The following is a 24,169-nucleotide window of genomic DNA, read 5'->3' as shown; positions in this document are numbered from 1 at the left end:
GCGATTGCTCCAACTTTCCAAGCACCGCCTAATTATCGACTTTGCAACAAGGTGGAACTTCACCCTGCACATGGTTGGGAGGCTGTGCGAACAGAGGCAGGCTGTAATGCATTTGTGGGAGGATACACGGCCAGGCACTTTGAGGGCAGACATGGAGTTGTCGGTTGTGCAGTGGTCGAAGCTGAAAGACCTCTGTAAAGTCCTTCAGTGTTTTGAGGAATGCATACGACTGGTAAGCGACGACGCCATCATAAGCATGAGCATCCCACTTATGCGTCTGCTCATGCAAACTTTGATGCACATTAAGGAGAAGGTGTCTGCAGCCAAGGAGGATGAGGAAGAGGAGGAGTGAAGCCTTGATGACAGTCAGCCATTGTCTGCTCCGGGACCTCTCCTGGACGAGGTGGAGGAAGAAGAGGAAGAGGAGGAGGAGGATGATGATTATTTAGGGGAGGAGGATGGTTCTCGTGGGGCAATAGAAAATGTTGGCGTTCCAAGGTCTGGTACAGGGTTTGTGCGTGACTGGAGGGATGTGGATTTGCCAGAAAGTGCTCCTCCACCCAGCACTTGCAGTGCATCATTGACACCGGGAACATTGGCCCACATGTCAGATTATGCCTTGCAGATCCTTAAAAGGCACCCCCGCATTGCCAAAATGATGAACGATGATGACTACTGGTTGGCCAGTATCCTGGATCCACGCTATAAAGGCAAATTCCAAAACATCATGCCACTGGAGAACCTTGACCTAATATTGGCTAACAAACAAGCAACTCTGGTAAACTGTTTGTTTGAGGTATTCCCAGCACACAGCAGCGGTGATGGTTCTCCAACGAGCCGTAGGGGACAACATGGAAGATGTGTTCGTGGTGCACACATCAGAAGTGGCGTTGGAGACAGGGGTTTAATGACCATGTTGTGGACTGATTATTCAAGTCTCACTCACACGACTGGTAATACTGCATCGATTGAAAGTGACAGGAGACAGCAGTTGTCAACTATGGTTGCAAACTACTTCTCGTCCCATATCGATGTTCTCCCTCACAGGTCATTCCCCTTTGACTATTGGGCCTGTAAACTGGACGCCTGGCCTGAATTGGCACAATATGCCTTACAGGAGCTCGCTTCCCCTGCTGCTAGTGTGCTATCGGAAAGAGTCTTCAGTGCTGCTGGCTCAATCCTCACAGAAAAAAGGACCCGTCTGTCGACCCAAAATGTTGATGATCTAACCTTCATTAAAATGAACCATGCATGGGTTTCAAAGGATTTTGTCCCACCTTCTCCTGATGACACATAGTTTGCCTGAAAAACTACTCGCTTTTGTCCTCCTCTTCCTCGGACTTCTCCAATTCCTCCATTTGCAGCTGCTGAATGTCCAACATCAACATATGCCATTTTTTAAACCTCCCTAACTGGGCTGCCTCCCCTCCCATGGCCGGGGGTCACCACCTAGCACACACAACTCTTGGGCGCCGCCACAGGCACAGGGTCCCTCATAGTGCAATCAATTGTCTCTGACGGTGGGGGTGCACACCCGCCGTCAGACACACCGGCATACTATGAGGGGCCCATTGCCAGTACCGACGCCCACGAGTGGGCCCCCCTTGCTTGGGCAGGGCCGCAGCATTTGCAATATTTACCTCTCCCTGCTCCTCCGCTGTGTAGCCTGGGCTGTCAAATCCTTCCCTGGTACTGCCACTACAAATTTGGTGAACTGATAGATGATGGTTAAGACGTAGCTATGCCCTGCTGGCTGGGCTCTAGCTTCAGATAATCAATGGCTTCCATTTCTTATAGACGTCGACTCACAATAAGATGCAGTCATGGTTTATCTTCAGCTTTCCTACTCACAGATGTGTGACATTCCTGCCCACATTTTTAAATGTGCCCTCTCATGCCAATCCAATAGAATCGCCTACAGCCTGTGGCTTCTGTCTTTTGCACTCCAAAGTTACCTGACAGATCATGATAGACAGTGAGGATCATGTCTACACCTCTCCCTGTGATCAAAATTTGATGGAGATGAGTAACGGTGATGGGATCAATGGTACTGCGATACAGCAACCCTTTCTTCACAAAGAACTGTTTTCGCTGTCTCCACACACAAAGTAATTGAGGGTCAACATCGCCTCTGAGAATTCTCCCGGGAGTTTTTCCCATGATTAGTAATTCCTAAATTTCTGCAATCACTCGACTTTATGTCTGTATTTTTATCCATGTCGTTTTCCTCTTGTGGAGAGTCTGGACTGTCATACTGAGACAGAAATATATATGAAGATTTAAAAAATACCCCAACAGTGTATACTGGTGTATGCTTCAAAAACATTTCCTTTTTTCTACTTTTTAGATTGTTGTCTAATCCATACTGAGGCTGTGAGTGTCTTTGTCGGACTCTGGAAATAAACACGGAGATTTTAAATGTTTATACTATGCTATATATACCTGTTATCCGGTGATACTGTACCCTTTCTCAACTTTCTGCAATCTTGTCGAATCCATACTGTGCCTGAGACCGTCTGAGTCTGCCTCCTGATTACAGATGAGTGGTGTTTGAGTGGAACTGTTGGCCAAGTTCAAATTCTAGCTGTTTTGGGCGGTGTTAGATCCGTTCGTCGAACTACAACACTTTGATTAAAATTCGGCTGTTCGAGTTTCCGTTCGAGAACGTTTCGTTAAACAAAGGCGTATCTTTTTTCACATTAATAATGGTTTTCAATGATAATAGACAGTTTTAGGGCATAGTAGCGGTGTCTGGTAGCCAGCGGTGTAGTACACCTGTGAAGGAGCTTCACCGTGTGTGTTTCTAATAATTTTTTACCGCATATTGTCCTGATAATCCTTTTTGGCCTAGTAACTGTGTCTGCTTCTCAGAAGAGGAGCCCACCCGTGAACCGAGCTATGCCGCCTGTTTATGATAGAACCAGTTTTTGACTGCATTTACACCACTTTATACTTTGGGCCTAGTAACTGTGTATGCTACTCAGCAGAGTTGGCCACCCGTGAACCAAGCTATGCCGCCTGTTTATATAAGAACTGTGTGCTACTCAGCAGAGGAGCCTAGCTGTTAAGCAAGCTACAGCACCTGTGGTTTGGACACTTAATTTTTTCACATTCTTTCTGGAATGCCGTTTAGGCCTAATTCCGGAATTACGGTTGACCTGCACTTACTGGGAAATGCTTGTTCGTGGGGAAGAATTGTAATCCCAGATCCCCATCACTAACGGGGTTCAGCGTGTTATCCGCACCTGTAAGCGATACACGCTGGTCCTTTTATTGTAGCACGTGGCAGCCCTAGACATGTAAGATGTCACGCTTACCGCCTCCGCTGGCTCCACGCTCACCGCCCCCACCTCATGTTCGGCTCCTGCTGTCGCCTCCCTATCGGGCTCCACGTCGCCCGTGGCCTCCGGGAGCGCCAGCCGCCTTCAGCGCGCTCCTGCAGCAGGCGCGCGCTCGCCTGCACTCCTGCCCTCTGGCCCGCGCTCAGTCCCGGTGGTCTACCCGGGGCGCATGCGCGCCTTGCGCCTCAGATCCCAGTACAGGCCAAGCCAGACCTTCTCCCCGCCTTCCTGACCCTGCTGACCTGACCCGGAACTCTTGTCTCCATAAGAGGCAGCCTCTGAGTTCCAGTCCTACCGGTTCCGGTCCAGCTCTTCCATCTGCCTGCCTGTTACATCTCTTGTCGTGCCCTCCATCCTCCTTGGGTACCAGCTGCCGTGGTGAGTAGTTTCCCTTGGGCCTGTCCCTAACGCTCCCTGTATAGGGGGTGGTCCACCTGGCCCGCTCGCCCAGGGGAGGTTCGCTTACCGCGGTCCAGTGGGTTCACCCTTGGGAACCATCACAGAACAATCAGGCCATGGACCCCGCTGGTACTTCGACCCCGACCCAAAAGGAAATTCTGTTCCTGCGGGAAAACCAAGAGAGGATCATGTCATTCCTCAAGTCCATGGAGTCTCGTCTCTCATCATTACAGGCCTCGGATCCAGGGAGTGCCACCTAGATCGCCGGTCTCCAGCAGGAGCTTGCCCAGCAGCGCAACACTCAGGCTCATATCCTGAACTACATGGTCTCAGTGGACAACCGCTTGCTGTCCCTCCAGACCGTGGCTGCAGCTCCGGCACAGCCTGCGGTGCCGCCCCCATCCCCGCGTTTGGCTAAACCCCCGCGATATAGTGGTGACCCCAAGACGTGTAGAGGGTTTTTAAATCAATGCCAGCTACATTTTGAGTTGCTGCCACAACAGTACCCCACCGACCGTGCCAAGGTGGCCTTTATCGTGTCCCACTTAGAAGGAGAGGCCCTAGCCTGGGTTAACCCCCTCTGGGAAAGAGACGACCCCCTGGTCACCCAACTCTCCTTTTTCCTAGACACCTTTCGTAAGGTGTTTGATGAACCCGGTCGCCTTGCCTCCACCACCGAAGCGTTGTTCAATCTTCATCAGGGCTCGCTCTCGGTGGGTCAGTACGCCATTCGGTTTCGCACCCTGTCCTCAGAGTTGGGTTGGAACAATGAGGCCTTGGTGGGAGCCTTTTGGCGGGGTCTTTCGGGGCGAATAAGGACGAGTTGGCGGGTCGTGATACCCCCACCTCCTTGAAGGATTTAATCTCTTTGGCTACCCGCATCGACCTCCGCTTTCAAGAACGTTCCCGAGAGCTCGCTAGGGACAGGAGACCCCCTCGCGCTCTTCCGGCCGCTCGGAGTCCACTTCGAGTCCGCTCAACACCAGCTTCCACGCTCCCGCTACCGGAACCCATGCAAGTGGATCGCCTCAAACCGGTGGAGGAGCGTCAGAGAGACAGGGTCAAACAGGGGCTCTGTTTCTACTGTGGGAGTGCGTCCCACTTTCTTCGCGCCTGCCCCACTCGCCCGGGAAACGCCTCCGCCTAGGACAGGTAAGAGAGGTCTTCCTAGGTAATTTTGACTCCTCTCTACCCTTGACTCTATCTGTCCTTTTGCATCTGGGTTCTAAACGTTTTTCTGAATGGGCCTATATAGATTTTGTGGCGGCCAGTAACTTCATTCAACTTGAGGCGGTTAAGAGACTTGGAATTCCTGTCAGATCCCTGGAGACCCCTCGGCAGATTGCTTCGGTCAACGGTCAACCCCTGCGGGAGTCCGTTACTCAGGTTACCGAAGAGGTGGAGCTTCAGGTCAGAGCCTTACACCGGGAAAAGATAGTATTCTACGTGCTGCCTTCTTTGTCCCATGCCATCCTCCTGGGACTCCCCTGGCTAAGGATCCACGAGCCTATCCTGGATTGGCGCTCTGGTGACGTTCTGCGGTGGGGCCAACTTTGTCAAGACAAGTGTTTACTCCCTGTACAGCCACCGAAATTCCCACGTTCAACGTTGGTGTCAACCGAGTTACCCTCCGCCTACAGGGCCTTTTTGGACGTCTTTGACAAGAAGGAAGCAGAGACCCTGCCCCCGCATCGTCCAAATGACTGCCCCATCGATCTGCTCCATGGTTCTACGCTGCCTCGTGGTCGGATCTACCCTCTGTCTCCCTCCGAGACCCAGGCTATGTCCGAATACGTACAGGAAAACTTGGCCAAAGGCTTTATTCGCAAGTCTTCCTCACCTGCCGGAGCTGGGTTCTTTTTTGTCAAGAAGAAGGATGGGTCCCTGCGTCCCTGTATTGATTATAGAGGGCTCAACGATATCACCATCAAGAACACATACCCTCTTCCCCTCATTCCGGAGCTATTTGACCGTCTATGGGGTGCACGGATCTTCACAAAATTAGATCTTCGAGGGGCCTACAATCTGGTCCAGATCCACTCTGGTGATGAATAGAAGACCGCCTTCAACACCCGTGACGGCCATTATGAGTACCTAGTTATGCCCTTCGGCTTATGCAATGCTCCCGCAGTGTTCCAAGAATTTGTCAACGACATATTCCGAGATCTCTATTCCTGCGTGGTGGTTTACTTGGATGACATTCTGGTGTTCTCCCCGGATTTGTCCTCACACCGAAAAGACGTGCGTCAAGTTTTACTTCGTTTGAGAACACATCGTCTCTACGCCAAGCTGGAGAAATGCGCCTTCGAACAGTCGTCTCTGCCGTTCTTGGGTTACATCATTTCCGATTCTGGCTTGCGCATGGATCCGGGAAAAGTGTCTGCTGTACTCAACTGGCCGCATCCTCAGGGAATTAAGGCAATCCAGCGGTTCCTGGGATTCGCTAACTATTACCGGCAGTTTATTCCGCACTTTTCCTCTCTGACCGCTCCCATCTCTGCTTTGATCCGAAAGGGAGCCGATCCTCACCACTGGCCTCCTGAGGCCGAGAACGCCTTCCTAACCTTGAGGCAAGCCTTTGCCACAGCCCCGGTGCTACACCGTCCAGAGGCTAACAAACCTTTCACCCTAGAGGTAGACGCTTCTGCCACCGGAGCCGGTGCGGTTCTCTCTTAGAGATCTCCTTCCGGTCGCTTGGTTACCTGCGGCTTTTTCTCCAAGACATTCTCCCCTTCGGAGAGAAACTATACCATCGGGGACAGAGAGCTGCTTGCCATTAAGCTAGCCTTGGAGGAGTGGCGGAATCTTCTGGAGGGAGCTGTACACCCACTCCAGATCTACACCGACCACAAGAATCTAGCCTACATTCAATCAGCACAAAGGCTTAATCCTCGGCAGGCTCGATGGTCATTATTCTTTAACCGGTTCGATTTTGAGCTCCATTTCCGTCCGGGTGATAAGAATCTCAAAGCGGATGCCCTATCCCGATCCTTTCTGGTCACCGACAACGAGGAGGAGCCTTCGCACATTGTGGAGCCAAACAAGCTCATCGTAGTCGCACCGGTTAACCTGACTTCCTTGCCCCCTGGCAAGACTTTTGTCCAAGATGATGACAGGAGGCGAGTTCTACATTGGGGTCATGCTACCAAGTTAGCAGGTCATGCCGGCCTCAAGAGAACACTCTTCCTCATCTCTTGCTTTTATTGGTGGCCTTCTTTGTCCCAAGATGTCCGAAGTTTCATCCTCTCCTGCCCTTCGTGTGCCAAGAACAAGGTCCCACGACAGCCACCCTCCGGTTTTCTGCATCCACTTCCAGTTCCTTCGGCTCCCTGGCAGCATATCGCGATGGATTTTATTACGGATCTGCCTCGGTCCTCAGGTCACACGGTCATTCTGGTGGTCGTGGACCGCTTCTCCAAGATGGCCCACTTCATCCCTCTGCCCGGTTTACCTTCCGCCCCTGACCTGGCGAGAATTTTTATATCTCATGTCTTCCGGATTCATGGCTTCCCCAAGCACATTGTCTCGGACAGAGGGGTTCAGTTTACCTCGCGTTTCTGGAGGGCCCTATGCAAGCTAATGGAAGTAACGTTGGACTTTTCCTCCGCTTATCACCCTCAATCCAACGGTCAAGCGGAACGCACGAACCAGATCCTCGTAACATACCTCCGACATTTTTCCAACGCCCACCAGAACAATTGGTCCAGCTTGCTCCCTTGGGCCGAATTCGCTTACAACAACCATACCAGTGAATCCTCAGAGAAGTCGCCTTTCTTTACTGTCTACGGTCAACATCCTGGTATACCTCTGCCGGTACTCCCGACCTCGGATGTACCGGCGGCCGATCTTCTGACCGAGGAGTTCTCCAGGGTCTGGCAGGAGACCAAAACCGCACTTAAGCGAGCACGTGACGGGTTCAAGAGGCACACCGATAAGAAACGCCTGGATTCTCCGTTGTACCACCCTGGGGATAAAGTTTGGCTATCCTCAAAATTTGTTTGTCTCAAGATTCCCTCCTATAAACTAGGTCCCCGCTACATCGGACCCTTTGAGGTTTTAGCTCGTATCAATGACGTTGCCTACAAGCTAAGACTCCCCGCTTCTCTACGGATCCCTAATTCATTTCATGTTTCCCTCTTGAAACCGGTCATACTCAACCAGTTCCATGCTTCTACTGGCAGTACTCCCGCACCCGTGTCCGCACAGGATGTCTTTGAGGTTAAGGAAATTCTTGCTATGAAAAGATCTAGAGGTAAAACCTTTTTTTTAATTGACTGGAAAGGTTTTGGCCCAGAGGAGAGATCCTGGGAACCCCGGGAGAACAGTCAAACACCCCAGATTTTAGCTAAGTTTCTTTCCGGCCTTGGGAGGAAGGGGCGTAAAAGGGGGGGTACTGTCACGCTTACCGCCTCCGCTGGCTCCACGCTCACCGCCCCCACCTCATGTTCGGCTCCTGCTGTCGCCTCCCTATCGGGCTCCGCGTCGCCCGTGGCCTCCGGGAGCACCCGCCTCCTTCGGCGCTCTCCTGCAGCAGGCACGCGCTCGCCTGCACTCCTGCCCTCTGGCCCGCGCTCACTCCCGGTGGTCTACCCAGGGCGCATGCGTGCCTTGCGCCTCAGATCCCAGTACAGGCCAAGCCAGTCCTTCTCCCCGCCTTCCTGACCCTGCTGACCTGACCCGGAACTCTTGTCTCCATAAGAGGCAGCCTCTTCCTCTGAATCTCTGCCTGATCGTCACTTGTGTTTCTTACTGTGACTCTGGCTCTCAGTCTGCCTGTCGTTTCCCGTTTCTCCTTTCCTTTTCCCGTGCTCCCTGTTTCACCTGGTCCTTGTGTTCCTCCCAGTGCCTGCCATCTCGTGCCCGCTTCCAGCCTGTGTCTTCGTCTGACCCGTGTTTCACCGTTCCTGCCTTGTCTGCCAGTATCCTCCAGCCTCCGTTCCTGAGTTCCAGTCCTACCGGTTCCGGTCCAGCTCTTCCATCTGCCTGCCTGTTACATCTCTTGTCGTGCCCTCCATCCTCCTCGGGTACCAGCTGCCGTGGTGAGTAGTTTCCCCTGGGCCTGTCCCTAACGCTCCCTGTATAGGGGGTGGTCCACCTGGCCCGCTCGCCCAGGGGAGGTTCGCTTACCGCGGTCCAGTGGGTTCACCCTTGGGAACCATCACATAAGGGCATGACAGACCTGTTATTGGCCGATCTCATGTGCCAGGGCCTCACGTGTCCCTCTAGTAAGCTGGACGCGGACCGTGGGGGCATGCTTGAGTCTCGTTCATTAACAGAATTAAGCTTGCAATCTGTGCAGCTTTTTTGTGGATGGCATGGTTGAGGTTGCCCGTGTTGAGTCCAATTAAGCCGCAGGTTCCACTCCTGGTCGTGCCCTTCTGGACATTCCTTTAAGGTTCAGCTTTGCAACCATACTGACCCCGGAAACCAAACACTTTTCCTGACAGTGACATTCTGGTCAAAGAGCGCGATGACATCACGTCTGTACGCCCTCTTCCTAAACAGTCCAAGTGCAGAGAGATGGAAGATGGGGACGACGAGGAGTCCAGAGTACAGGGATTCCTTAGCAAGGAGACTTATTTAATTGTTTTAAAGGTTGGGAGCAATTTTTGGGGAGCATGATATCTGGGGCCCACCATACACTGGAGCATTCCAAAGGTGGACATCAGTCACTGGAGCAGCATTTACAGGGCCCATTATACACTGGAGCATTAGAAATGGGGTCCATTATATATGTAGCATTAGTTGGGCCCATAAGACACTGGAGCTTCATCCATGGTGAACAACATATGCTGTAGCATTATGTGGAGCTCATCATATACTGTTTCAAACATTATATGGGATCACTTATACGATGGACTACTTGCTAGAGATGGGGTGCACCTTACGAAGACTGGAAAGCATGTATTTGGAAGTCGCCTTGCTACACTTGTAAGGAGAGCTTTAAACTAGAACAACATGGGAAGGGAAGCAAAAGACCAGAAAAAGCCATACACCTGACAAATGCTATTGAGAACTCTGCTAATAGAAGTGGAAAGGAAGAACAAAGACGAAAGAATCTAATTAATAACAATATTGGAGAAAGAGAAACCAATCACAAACTAAAATGTTTCTATACTAATGCACAAAGCATGGGCAACAAACAAGGAGAATTGGAACTACTAACACAGGAAAAGAAATATGATGTCATTGGAATCACTGAAACTTGGTGGGACGATACACATGATTGGAATACAAGACTAGAAGGATACAACTTATTTGCAAGAAACAGACTTGATAAACGAGGAGGGGGTGTTGCATTGTATGTTAGAAACGCATATATCTGCACAGAGATTGAAGCTTCAGAGACTGGGAGTTCTGTGGAAACTGTTTGGGTAAGAATACAAGGACAGAACAATGGAAAGGACACCATTGTAGGCATTTACTACAGGCCGCCTGTGCAAGCTGAAGATATGGATGAACTCTTTATGCATCAAATGGCCAAGTTCTCCAAAAAATATGACATAGTTGTCATGGGAGATTTCAACTATCCAGACATTTGTTGGGAATCTCTCTCAGGCAAAACTAACAGGTCAAGGAAATTCTTATCCTCTCTTGCTGACAACTTTATCTTCCAAAAGGTAGGGGAGAAAACAAGGGGAACTGCTATCTTGGATCTAATCCTTATAAACAGGGAGGAAATGGTTGAGGAGGTAAAAGTGGCTGGACCCCTAGGAGGTAGCGACCATGCTATTTTAGAATTTTGGATAACTAGAGGCGGAAGACCTGTGAAGACTCAGACGTCAAGGTTAGATTTCAGAAAGGCAGATTTTAAGGGATTCAGAAAGATAATTGGAGGGATCCAATGGCTGGATATCCTTAAAGACAAAAATGTCCAGGAAGGATGGGAAATCTTGAAAAATGAAATTCTCAAAGCACAGTTGTTAACAATTCCGAAAAGAGGGAAGAATAGGAAGCATTTAAGGAAACCAGGATGGGTGAACACAGAACTTAAGCACATGCTAAAAAGGAAGAAAAAAATGTTTATAAAATGGAAAGAGGGAGGCATATCTAAAGAAGAATATAATGCTGTCTGCAGAATCGGCAGGGCACAAATCAGATTAGCTAAAGCTGAAAATGAATTGAGGCTTGCAAGAGATGTCAAAAGCAATAATAAAGGATTTTGGGGATATGTCAAAAGTAAAAGAAAAGTCAAAGATGCTATAGGATTTTTACAGGATGAAAATGATGAAATGGTAAGACAGGATGTTGAGAAGGCTGAACTTTTAAATTCCTATTTTGCATCTGTTTTCTCTCAGAAAGGAAATGTAACACCAACTGTTATTCACTGTCCTATTAAGGGAATAGAAGAATCCAGGATATCTATAAACAGAAAGATAGTGAGGAAACACTTAGCTAACCTAAATGAATTCAAGTCTCCAGGTCCAGATGAATTACACCCCAGAGTACTGAAGGAGATAGCAGAAGAAATTTCTGAACCACTCTCCATAATCTTTGAAAATTCTTGGAGAACAGGAGAAGTGCCAGAAGACTGGACAAGAGCAAATGTTGTTCCTATCTTCAAAAAGGGGAAGAAGGTGGACCCAGGCAACTATAGGCCGGTGAGTCTGACTTCTATACCAGGAAAGATCTTTGAACAAATTATTAAACAACATGTAAGTCAATACCTGGATAAGAATGAAGTGATCAAACAGAGTCAGCATGGGTTTGTAACTAATAAGTCATGTCAGACTAACTTAATTTCCTTCTATGACGGTATCACTGATTGGGTGGATCAAGGAAATGCTGTAGATATAGTATATCTTGACTTCAGCAAAGCATTTGACAAAGTCTCTCATACAATCCTTATTGAAAAAATGACTAAGTATGGAATGGACAAGGCAACTGTTAGGTGGATTCATAGCTGGCTTAGTGATCGGACCCAAAGAGTGGTCGTAAATGGCTGCACATCCAGTTGGAAGAATGTCTCAAGTGGGGTACCACAGGGCTCTGTCCTGGGCCCTGTATTGTTCAACATCTTTATCAACGATTTAGATGAAGGAATTGAGGGTAAACTGATTAAATTTGCTGATGACACAAAGCTAGGAGGGATAGCTAATACTAGAGAAGAGAGAGAGAGGATTCAAAAAGATTTAAATAAACTGGAGAAGTGGGCAGTAACTAACAGAATGGTTTTTAACAGGGAGAAATGCAAAGTACTACATCTGGGCAATAAAAATGAAAAAAGCATATATAGAATGGGAGGAATAGGGCTAAGTGACAGCACATGTGAAAAAGACTTGGGTATACTAATAGATCACAGACTGAATATGAGTCAACAGTGTGATGCAGCAGCAAAAAAGGCAAATGCAGTTCTAGGATGTATTAACAGAAGCATACAGTCTAGATCACGTGAAGTCATTATTTCCCTCTACTCCTCTTTGGTCAGACCTCATCTGGAATATTGTGTCCAGTTTTGGGCACCACATTTTAAAAAAGACATCAACAAACTGGAGCAAGTTCAGAAAAGAGCGACCAGAATGGTGACCGGTCTGCAAACCCTGTCTTATGAGGAAAGGTTGCAGGATTTGGGAATGTTTAGTTTGCAAAAGAGAAGACTGAGAGGAGACTTAATTGCTGTCTACAAATATCTAAAGGGCTGTCACATTGTAGAAGGATCAACTTTATTCTCATTTGCACAAGGAAAGACTAGAAGCAATGGGATGAAACTGAATGGGAGGAGACACAGATTAGATATTAGAAAAAACTTTTTGACAGTTAGAGTGATCAATGAGTGGAACAGGCTGCCACGAGAAGTGGTGAGTTCTCCTTCAATGGAAGTCTTCAAACAGAGGCTGGACAGACATCTGACTGGGATGATTTAGCGAATCCTGCTTTGAGCAGGGGGTTGGACCAGATGGCCCAGGAGGTCCCTTCCAACTCTACGATTCTATGATTCTATGATAATGATTCTGTATGGACAAATATATGGGCCTCATTACTCTGTATGGCGCTTTATGCGGTGGCCATAATACTGTATGGAGAAATTTACTGTCCGTTTTTGGAGCTATTGGAGAATTTAAAATGGATATCAGTCATGTGATGTAAGAATTGAAGTATTTTTCATTGTACTGTACCGCTATTTCTTTGCCGTATCAAAGGATCATGAATTGTGTCACGTGTTAAAGGAGCCCAGTGACACTTTTTGGCCCTGGAACCACGAATGTCTGGAGCCAGCATTACCCCCCCCACAACTTTAGCCAAATAACCCCCAGTTTTCAATGCCTAACTATTATTATAAAGAAAATTAAGGTTGACAAGCTTAAGGAATAAGAATTGATGTTTTGGGCATTAAAATGGGCACTGTAGGTGTGTTTCCTGTCCTCCACTCACTGCCGACTTTTCTTCCCCATTGACTTACACTGGGTTTTGTGTTTCAGTCGGACTTCGACTTTTCACAATAATCGGCCGATTTCATTCGACCCAACTTTTGCAAAAGTCTGGTTTCGTGAAACCCGACTCGACCCGAAAAAAGGCAAAGTTGCTCATCTCTACTCATGAAGCGATCTCCCATTGGAGATCGGGAGTCATGTGCCCAGGTCCTGCTCCAGATCTCATTGGTCCATCTCGGAGATCTGGAAGGTCCCGCACGACTATAAAAAGCGTGCATGACTGTTCGGCCATGCGCTAGTATAGACTTTTCAAGCTAAATGTGTGAATGGTGACAGATGTATGACTCTGGTGACTGACTCGTCTGAAACCCCTTCCCTCTGATATTATGCATGTGGATAGGGAATTAGTGCAGCAGTCAGCGCCAGTCAGTGGCAAGCCTTAGGCCACTGTGCACACCGCACCTCTACTCTAGCGTCTGACATTGCGCCTGCCTCCTAGCTTTGTCGACTAGTGGCCGTGCCCTACACCACGCTGCAGTTGCAGCCCTCCTTGGCGTCTGCAGTAGCGACGCCGCACACACTGTAGGTCTAGATGGGCGCAGCTCCTCTGCCTTGGGTCCTGCTCCTGTGACCAGATACTGTGTGTGCATTTCCCTGTGGTCTGTGACACTAACAAGCTCAGCGTTTTTGTATGTTTATGTTGAGGCGCCTCTGTGTGTGAACAGAGCCCACTTTGCGCACTTCGGGTGAAGTCTAACCCGTGCGCATTATACCGCCATATTGCTCGTCTGTCATTACCTAGCAGCGGTGTAACATCTACTGCACGATGGACCCCAAGCGGTGAACGCACTTTATTATTTATTTTTATTTAGTGCGTTCTGCCGTTCCTAACACATACTGACATCTTAGGGATGCTCTGTTACAAAAACTTAAATATAATCTGCTTTTCTCTTTCAGGGTAGCCCTCAATAATATTCCCGAAAGGGCATATCAGTGTGGCCAGATTTCCAAAGATATACAACAAGCACGTACTGTATCTGATCCAGTTGTTCCACCTTTGTACTTTCCTCTGAAAATCCACAAGCATGCTGTCACGCCCCCAGGAAGGCCTATTGTCCATGGTGTGGGAGGCCCGACGGAGAAAATGTGCAAGTACTTAATAGTCAGTTTAAGAATCAAGTAAAAAGTCTACCATCTTTAATACAGAAAACCTCAGAGTTACTTTGGAAAATCGGTGGGTTACATATCGAGGAGGATATATTGTTAGTGACATGTGACACTGAGTTCTATGTATATGATCATCAACCATCAGGATGGGTTACGTGCAGTTTTGTATTTTTTTACGGATGAGTAATCTTAGACAGGTGCATGCTGATTATGATTCAACTGTAGGAGTTTATCCTTTGCCATCATTTTTTTAAGTTTAATGGCTCCTACTACCTATAGCTCCATTGTACTGCGATGAGGGCAGCTTGTACCCCTACATATGCCAATCTGTTCCTGGGGCTGTGGGAGAGGAACTTTTCTCTTTCTGATTCTAATTTACAAATGAAAGGTGTCATTTATTGGGCATGTTACATTGGTGTTTTTTTATATGGCAAGCCTCTCCAACTGAACTGCAGGCTTCTTCAACACATAATAAATAACTTGATCTCAAGTACAGAGGACATATTCTTTGTGACAAAGAATCCTGGTATACCACCAGGATACTAATGGGAGAATTCACTATGGAGCTCCCTAATAGCTAGAACACACAGGAGAATGGAGCCAAAAATCCATAGAAATAACAAGAAATCAGTATAAATCTTGCTTTTATTAATACAAAAAGTTATTTAAAAATCATCACACAGTGTTACAAACAAAGACAAAGCCATTTGACACAGGTCAGAATGCACCAAAATTGGAATAAAACGTGCTGCACAATGAGCACCCGACACCGGAATAAGGCCAGTATACTACCCTATGGACCCCACACATATATCCAAAATTGTATAATGAGTCTGCATAGACAGTAACATTAATAACCCAAACCAATGGGGGAAATGTCGTCGGACCCAATCCCTCTTCCACCTTCTCTGCCCCCATACATGTAACTAAGAGTAGCAATGATTACATCCTGCCAGAGCATAGCCACATCTAACCCAGAAGGGGAGGGAAGAGGGAGGTCAGGAGTCAAAAGGAGATTTCAGCCATTACCTGTGCTGGTGTCCATTAGCAAGCGCGTACCCCTACGCGTGTTTCGAGATAGCTTCCTTGGGGGGTCCTGATGATTTTTTCAACACATACAATAACAACAATCTAAGGCTAAGTTCATATTAGTGTTCTGGGGTTTTGCGGAGGGCTGAGTACTTCCTCCGTTAAGCTCCGCCTACTTCCACATTCTTCTGCATGCATCCTGCATACCTATCTTTAACATTGGGTATGGAGGACATGCGAATGTATGCGGATGCATAGTCTTGACGCGCCTGCTGTCTGCACAAAACGCAACTTATTGCATTCCCGTGCGGTCGGCAGGTGCGTCAAAACAATGCATCCGCATACATCTTCGCCTTACACATTAATATTATCAAAAGCTGATTTATCTTCTTGATGTTGTTGTAAAAATAGACCATATGAATGTATTAGACAGATATCCATCATAAGGAAACTGCAGTCAATTTATTTCTGTATGCTATATATTCTCATCCTCCCCAGATGTTTAAAAGTATTCCCACTGGACAATTTCTCTGTAAAAGAAGCATCTGTTCTACTGACATCGAACAACAGGTGATCAAGCTCTAGAAATGGTTTATGGACTGCGGTTTCAGCAAGAAAAATATCAACCAAGCACACCATCATGCTAAGGATTCTAATTGACAGCAACTATTATACTCGTCCATAACGCGCTCCTCAAGTAACCAGGTGAGATTCATCACACACTATCACTCACATTGGACACCTTATTTTATACTATTGTACTTAATTAATTTATTATTTATTTTTTCCAAAATTTTTATTTTCACATTTAATCTCACTTTCATTAATTGGTTTTGATATCTCTTATCATTCATTTATTATTATTTTTTATCTTTAATTTTTAATTTTTTATTCTCTACTGCATTTTTTTCTTTATTATCCATTATTTGCTGGCTTTATTTTTTTTCTTTTTATTTTGTTGTGGCTCTCTATCCCATATACAGTTGTGTGAAAAAGTGTTTTCTCCTTCCTGATTTCCTGTCCTTTTGCATGTTTGTAACACTTAAATGTTTCAGATAACCAAATAAATTTAAGTATTAGACAGAGAAAACATAAGTAAACACAAAATGCAGTTTATAAATTAAGGTGTTTATTGTTAAGAAAAAAATAAATCCAAACCTACAGGGCCCTTTATGAAAAAAGTGATTGCCTCCCACCTCTTAAAGGCAATCTGTCACCCTTTTTTGCCCTCTTAGCTGCCGGCATAGACATCGGGGGCTTATCTACAGCATTTTGTAATGCTGTAGATAAGCCCCCGATGTAACCTGAAAGAGAAGAAAAACACATTATATTATACTCACGGAGGTGGGTGGTCCGGTCCGATGGGTGTTGCGGTCCGGTCCGACACCTCCCTTCTTCATGCGATGACGTCCTCTTCTCCCGTCCTGAAATGGCTCCGGCACAGGTGCATTGCTCTGCCCTGTTGAGGGCAGAGCAGAATTCTGAAGTGCGCAGGTGCCAGACCTATCCCGACGCCTGCGCACTGCAGGACTCTGCTCTGCCCTCAACAGGACAGAGCAGTGCGCTTGCACCAGAGCCATTACAGGACGGGAGAAGAAGACGTCATCGCATGAAGAAGGGAGGCGCCGGATGGGACGGCGACACCCATCGGACCGGACCGCCCACCTCAATGAGTATAATATAACGTGTTTTTCTTCTCTTTTATGTTACATCAGAGGCTTATCTACAGCATTACAGAATGCTGTAGATAAGCCCCCGATGTCTATGCCGGCAGCTGAAAGGCCAAAAAAAGGGTGACAGATTCCATTTAAAACATAAATTAACTGTGGTTAATCACATCTTTGGGAAGCTGAGATCAAATTTCCAAGTCACACCCAGGCCTGATAATTGCCACACCTGTTCTCAATCAAGAAATCACTTAAAAAGGATCTGCATGACCAAGTGAAATAAACCAAAAGTTCCTCAAAAACTAGACATCATGCCTTGATTAAAAGAAATTCTGGAACAAATAAGACACAAAATAATTGAGATTTGCCAGTCTGGAAAAGGTTATAAAGCTATTTCTAAAGCTTTGGGACTCCATTGAACCACTGTTAGAGTCATTATCCTTAAATGACAAAATCATGGAACAGTGGTGAACCTTCCCAGGAGTGGCTGGCCTACCAAAATTACCCCAAGAGTGCAGCAACAACACATCCAAGAGGTCACAAAATACCCCACAACAACATCCAAAGAACTGCAGGTCTCACTTGCCTCAGTTAAGATCAGTGTTATGACTCCATAAGAAAGAAGCTGGTCAAAAGTGTCCTGCATGGTATAGCTCCAAGACGAAAACCACTGCTGAGCAATAAGAGCATAGAGGCTCCTCTGAATTTTGTCAGAAAACATCTTGATGATTCCAAGACTTTTGAGAAAATACTCTGTGGACAAAAGTTGAATGTTTTAGAAGGTGTATGTCCCATTACATCTAGCGTAGAAGTAACACAGCATTTCAGAAAAGGAACATCATACCAACAGTTATTTATGTGGTGGTGTGATGGTCTGGGTTTTTTTTTTGCTGCTTTAGTACCTGGAATACTTCCTGTTGTAAAAGGAACCATGAATTCTGCTGTCTACCAAAAAAAGGATGTCCATCCATCTGTTCAAGACCTCAAGCTGACACACGCCTGAGTTATGCAGCAGGATAATGATACAAACCACACCGATAAATCCAGCTTTGAACAGAATAAGAAAAAGAAAATTAAGACTTTGGAGTGGCCTAGTCAAAGTCCTGACCTTAATTCATTTAGGATGCTGTAGCATGACCTTAAAAATGCAGTTCTTGGGCAGAAACCCTTCCTTGTGGCTGAATTATAAAAGTTCTGCAAAGATGAATGACCAAGATTCCTCCAGAGCATTGTAAAAGACTCATTGCCATTTGTCACAAACACTTGACTGCAGTTGTTGATGTTAAGGGTGTTGTAACCAGTTATTAGGTTTAGAGGGCAATCACTTTTTCAAGTTTGGATTTCATTTTCACTTAATAAGAAAGACCTTCATTTAAAAACTGCATTTTGTGTTACTTGTGTTATCTTTGTGTAATATTTAAAATTTTTTAATCACAATGTTTATTGATTTGAATCTTTTAAGTGTGACAAACATGCAAAAGAATAGGAAATCAAGATGAGGCAAACACTTTTTCACACAACTGTATATACCCTTTTTGGGCTGCTCTGCTCCTATATCCATTTTTATTTTTCCTTAATATTTTCTAGGACCAATCAATGCTCCGTGTATACTGCATATTGCTGTTGGGCTGTGCTCATGTTCCCCACCTGCCTGCTGGCTGTATTCTATGCCAATTCTCAATTCTTGTCCTGACCAAGTCATGTAACTGACTTATGACCATGTGTTTAGACACATGATCAGGAGTCTTACGTCACCCACTCTGGCCCCAGGATGAAGCAGCTTGTGGCGCACCTTCCAAGTGTGGGAGTGTTTCTATGCAACAACTCAAACCCACGGCTCTTTTTTTATTTTTTCATATTTTCTATCATTCCAGTTAGTCCAGTTTATATAAATAGATTTTCCAGCTGGTCTGATGCAACACCCGTTAACGAAGGCTAACGCTGAATTGCGCTTTGGCTCCTGGTGCCATTCCAGCAGTAGTAGATGAATTAAGGTTTGTTATTTGTTCTGATATACTATTATATTTAAACTTTTTTGCGTCTTTAACCTTATGTAACAGTCACACTGATAATTGTATATATGTATTGCTTATTTACAGTGGGTACGGAAAGTATTCAGACCCCTTTAAATTTTTCACTCTTTGTATTATTGCCTCCGTTTGGTAAATTCAAAAAAGTTCATTTTTTTCTCATTAATGTATTCTCTGCACCCCATCTTGACTGAAAAAAAACAGAAATGTAGACATTTTTGCAAATTTATTAAAAAAGAAAAACTGAAATATCACATTGTCATAAGTATTCAGACCCTTTGCTCAGACAATCATAGTTAAGTCACATACTGTCCATTTCCTTTTGATCCTCCTTGAGATGGTTCTACTCCTTCATTGGAGTCTAGCTGTGTTTAATTAAACTGATAGGACTTGATTTGGAAAGACACACATCTGTCTTTAGGAGACCTAACAACTCACAGTGCATGTCAGACCAAATGAGAATCATGAGGAGAAAGGAACTGACCAAGGAACTCAGAGACAGAATTGTGGCAAGGCACACATTTGGCCAAGGTTACAAAAGAATTTCTGCAGTACTCAAGGTTCCTAAGAGCACAGTGGCCTACATAATCCTTAAATGGAAGAAGTTTGGGACCACCAAAAGTCTTCCTAGACCTGGCTGTTCAGGCAAACTAAGCAATCGTGGGAGAAGAGCCTTGGTGAGAGAGGTAAAGAAGAACACCAAGATCACTGTGGCTGAGCTCCACAGATGCAGTAGGGAGATGGGAGAAAGTTCCACAAAGTCAACTATCACTGCAGCTCTCCACCATTCAGGCCTTTATGGCAGAGTGGCCCATCGAAAGCCTCTCCTCAGTGCAAGATATATGAAAGCCCGCAAAGAGTTTGCTAAAAAACACATGAAGGACTCTCAGTCTCAGACTAAGAGAAATAAGATTCTATGGTCTGATGAGACGAAGATAGAACTTTTTGGTGATAATTCTGTGTGGAGAAAATCAGGCACTGTTTATCACCTGCCCAATACAGTCCAAACAGTGAAACATGGTGGTGGCAGCATCATGCTATGGCGGTGTTTTTCATCTTCAGGGACAGGATAACTGGTTGCAATTGAAGGAAACATGAATGCGGCCAAGTACAGAGATATGCTGGATGAAAACCTCTTCCAGAGTGCTCTGGACCTCAGACTTGGCTGAAGGTTCACTTTCCAACAAGACAATGACCCTAAGCACACAGCTAAAATAACAAAGAAGTAGGTTCAGAACAACTCTGTGACCATTCTTGACTGGCCCAGCCAGAGCCCTGACCTAAACCCAAATGAGCATCTCTGGAGAGACCTGAAAATGGCTGTCCACCAACGTTCATCATCCAACCTGATGGAACTAGAGAGGATCTGCAAGGAAGAATGGCAGAGGATCCCCAAATCCAGGTGTGAAAAACTTGTTGCATTATTCCCAAGAAGACTCATGGCTGTACTAGCTCAAAAGGGTGCTTCTACTCAATACTGAGCAAAGGGTCTGAATACTTATGACCATGTGATATTACAGGTTTCCCTTTTTTAATAAATTTGCAAAAATTTCTACTTTTCTGTTTTTTTCAGTCATGATGTGGTGCAGAGTGTACATTATTGAGAAAAAACATAATTTTTTTTGAATTTACCAAATGGCTGCAATGAAACAAAGAGTGAAATATGTAAAGGGGTCTGAAGCCACATTGCTGTCTATACATGAATTGCAACATTTAACTGTCCATTATCTGATACACATAGCAATCATTATTTTTTTATATATGAATTACTAATTCACACGACTACTCATATATGAACTACTATTTTTATTTATTTATTTTGTGAACGCCACTATAAACTTTGTCTTGAATTAGATTTTGAGCCTGTTCTCAGCATGTGACTGTTAGCTTATCCTTCCCCTCGCCTCCCCTTGTGCGTACTAACTGAATATTCCAGCCTTATATGATATTTGTGAACTAGTCAAGATTTACAGTATATATTTTGAATTTTTTGTTTTGTTTCTCATGTGAATTGGCTATAATTTCTTGGTATATCTGCCAGGTGCCCGAGCGGGATAGTCGTGGTTAAGCTGCTGGTTCTGCATGCTCTGGCACCCTAAAGGAAAATTGTGTCCCTGTCCCTGTGTGCTGTTAGGTGTGGAGGGGGCATCACACTCACTTGTGAACCATAGGCCTCCACTGGCCCCAGGCTTCCATCTTGATGAATCGTCACGCACAATCCAGGGGACACCAAGAGTTTTTCAACAGTCAAACTTTTACTGATCAGTTCACAGTGATTACAGTGGAGCATGTAGGATAGGGTGCAACAGGTTACAGTCTTTCCCTCAGGTATGGTCTTAAGTTCAGCCCTAACACTTGTTCCTGACAGAGTATCCCATTTACTGCTGTCTCCACTACTTCTAGGGATCCCTCTCCACCGAAGGCAGTGCACCAGGATTCCATCATCACCCGCCTCTGAGGATCCATGTCCATATTCCCCTGCAGGCCTGCAGGTATGATGTGCTGATAGCCCCTGTGTCAATCTTGCTGAAAACTAACCATGAAACACACTGCACATGCACTACCCACTCCAATGATGGTGATGACATAAAATTTCATAAAGAAGGCAGGTCATTGAAAAATAAGCAACATATCATGGATACATAGATACACAGGAGGCAGGTGGGGAAGAGCAGAAGAAGACTCTACCACAGTCCCACCCCGATGCACAGAGATATCATTAGATGAAAACTTAAGATGTTGAATAAACAAGAATCTTATTTCAGATATCAAATTTGGATCAGTATAACAGTGCCATTATGGCCATGCCCTTACTTTAAATAGCTAAATCCTGCTGACAGTATCTTTTTAAGTTCCCATGATGAGTTTTGGTGAGCTTTTGACACTGTATATATTTGCTGTACAAAAAGCGCAGCATCTTACAGTTCCCACCGAGTGAATTGGATTCATAGAAATCTTTTTTTTTTAAATCATAATGATGATGGCCCACAACACAGTATGCTGGTCCCAGTATAGCCCCTGTGATGCAGTAACCTCTGTTACAGCTAGGGGGCACTGTGTATGCACTTCAGGATGCGCTTGGAGGTTTAATTATGATGGTGAATTAGGGACTGGCATTATTGTAAAGTAAATGGCTAGTTCTCTGCACTGTAAGCCCAAAATGGTATGGTTATGCTGGGACTTATAGTTCCAACAATCTCTCATACAATAATAGAAAGGGTCAAATGTAATCTCATATATATATATATCCCCTAAAAATGATACTTTATTAGTTAAAAACCACAAGTGTGGTAAACACACCAACGAAAAAAGTGACAAGAAATAAACAAAAATAGAAAAGTGTTCAAACAGAGACCACTCTAAGGTGACACCTAGGAACCCCTGATGTGATCCTGAGCTTGAGTCTACCTGTCCGCGGAGGTTGGCACCCTAGGGGGGAACGTTGTGGCGCCCCCGCTCAACGATGACTATCCCTAGGGGCCCTAGTATACCCTACAGCCACTAGTGGTCACTTCTACCCGATAATAAAGGGAACCTCTATTGCTAGACAGAGACCAATCTGCGCTAAAGAGGGCCCTATGTCCCAAAGAAAGAGGTTAAAAATAGAGAACACACATGGCATCAGGTGGTATAATTAGATACTCATTTGCATAATGATGCCCCACATCCAATATCAACAGTGAGGTATCATGTACACATTAATGGGAGTCATAAACCGGACACTTTAGATACATTCCATGTTGCCACGATCTCACAGCTATACGATCTCTTCATATAGAGAGAAAAAGTATATACAAATCTGGCAATTTAACCAGTGTAGCACAGGATAGAGGATAGTGTCCCATTATTAAATCCATTAACATCCCAATAACAAAATAAACACAGAGCTGCCACAGCAATACTCATCTGTGTTTATCGCCACCAGCCATCAAATGGTTAACGCCTCTTGTCACTTTTTTCGTTGGTGTGTTTACCACACTTGTGGTTTTTAACTAATAAAGTATCATTTTTAGGGGATATATATATATATATGAGACTTATAGTTCCATAAGTGTTTATTGTGTATTACTTATAAGGGGGCCTTATAGGGTTAGTCAGAGAGCTGGGTGGCAATCGACTAACTACACATGTGCCACATCCATGGGGGTGGTTACAACCATATAATGTGACTGAGGTCTGGTCACATGGAGAGAGTGTGTGTACCTGAATGGTTCAGGGTGCAAGGTCCTGGAAGGTCTGTGTTGGAAGATCCTGTGAGTAGGATCAGATTCCTGGAGTACGTGGTGAGACCTTGGACCTGGTGGCCTGGGTGTTGGATGAACGTCCTGAATAGCACCCTGTGTGTGCAGAGCCTGGGACAGCCCACACTGAGACAGACGCTGTCCTGTTGAGGACCTTTGACTGACGAGGAGTCAGCCTGTGGAGCAGGAGCTGCTGACAGGTAACCCCGGGTATGGGGAAAGTACTATGTGCAATGACAATGGTCAGTTATTGAACTGTGCAGTCACCCAGTGACAGGAGAGAGTCTGGCGTGACTAGTGAATGCTTTGCAAAGCCACACGTGTTGAAGTAATGGACTGTGTGTAATCTGGTGATGTGCAACCTGGCTTACGGTGCGGGTTATGATGTTTAAATAAACCCTATGGACTGTTTTGTGTGGAAAATCATGCGTGACTATGTTAATGCGCTGCCAAGCGAGTGCTCCCCAACACACAGTAGGCGCTACGCCACACCCCACACACAGTATAATGATCCCCCTCAAAGCATAATGGTCTCCCTACATCAGCCCCACACAGAATGATTGCTGCCCACAAAATATGATGTCCTTCCAGGCTCCCCACACGCATATATATGCACAGTATTATGGATCACCCACTGGGTCCCCCACACATTATGATGGTCTCCACAACCCTACATACACTATGATGGTCCCCATGCTGTCCCACACACAGTATGATGGTCCCCCCACAGCCCCACTTACAGTATGATGGGCCCCCAATATAGTTTGATGGTATTCCCAAAGATTACAAAAAAATTTAAATTTAAAAAACCTTATACTCACCTTCTCTGGGCTTCTCATTCGCTGCAACTCCTGTCTCTTCTTCTTTTCTGCTCACAGTGGACATGAGCTGAACTGTTAGCACCTCAGGATACAAACCAGACTC

General features: G+C 45.7%; 1 long non-coding RNA gene across 2 annotated transcripts in view; it reads left to right on the top strand.

Moving 5' to 3' along the window:
- The first annotated feature begins 18,844 nt into the window (after positions 1–18,844).
- The window catches only part of LOC141089022 (uncharacterized), a 119,178-nt gene continuing 113,853 nt past the window's right edge, over positions 18,845–24,169 (top strand). For both annotated transcript variants that reach the window (XR_012232141.1, XR_012232140.1), the window contains exons 1-2: positions 18,845–18,968; positions 21,046–21,496. This is a non-coding gene — a long non-coding RNA (uncharacterized lncRNA). The remainder of the gene's footprint in view (positions 18,969–21,045; positions 21,497–24,169) is intronic.

This window comes from Dendrobates tinctorius, unplaced genomic scaffold, assembly GCF_039654945.1.
Source record: "Dendrobates tinctorius isolate UK_male_01 unplaced genomic scaffold, ASM3965494v1 ptg000043l, whole genome shotgun sequence".
NCBI lineage: Eukaryota > Metazoa > Chordata > Amphibia > Anura > Dendrobatidae > Dendrobates > Dendrobates tinctorius.
Note: the sequence above shows the minus strand (reverse complement) of the source record. Positions and strands in the feature narration are given on the sequence as shown.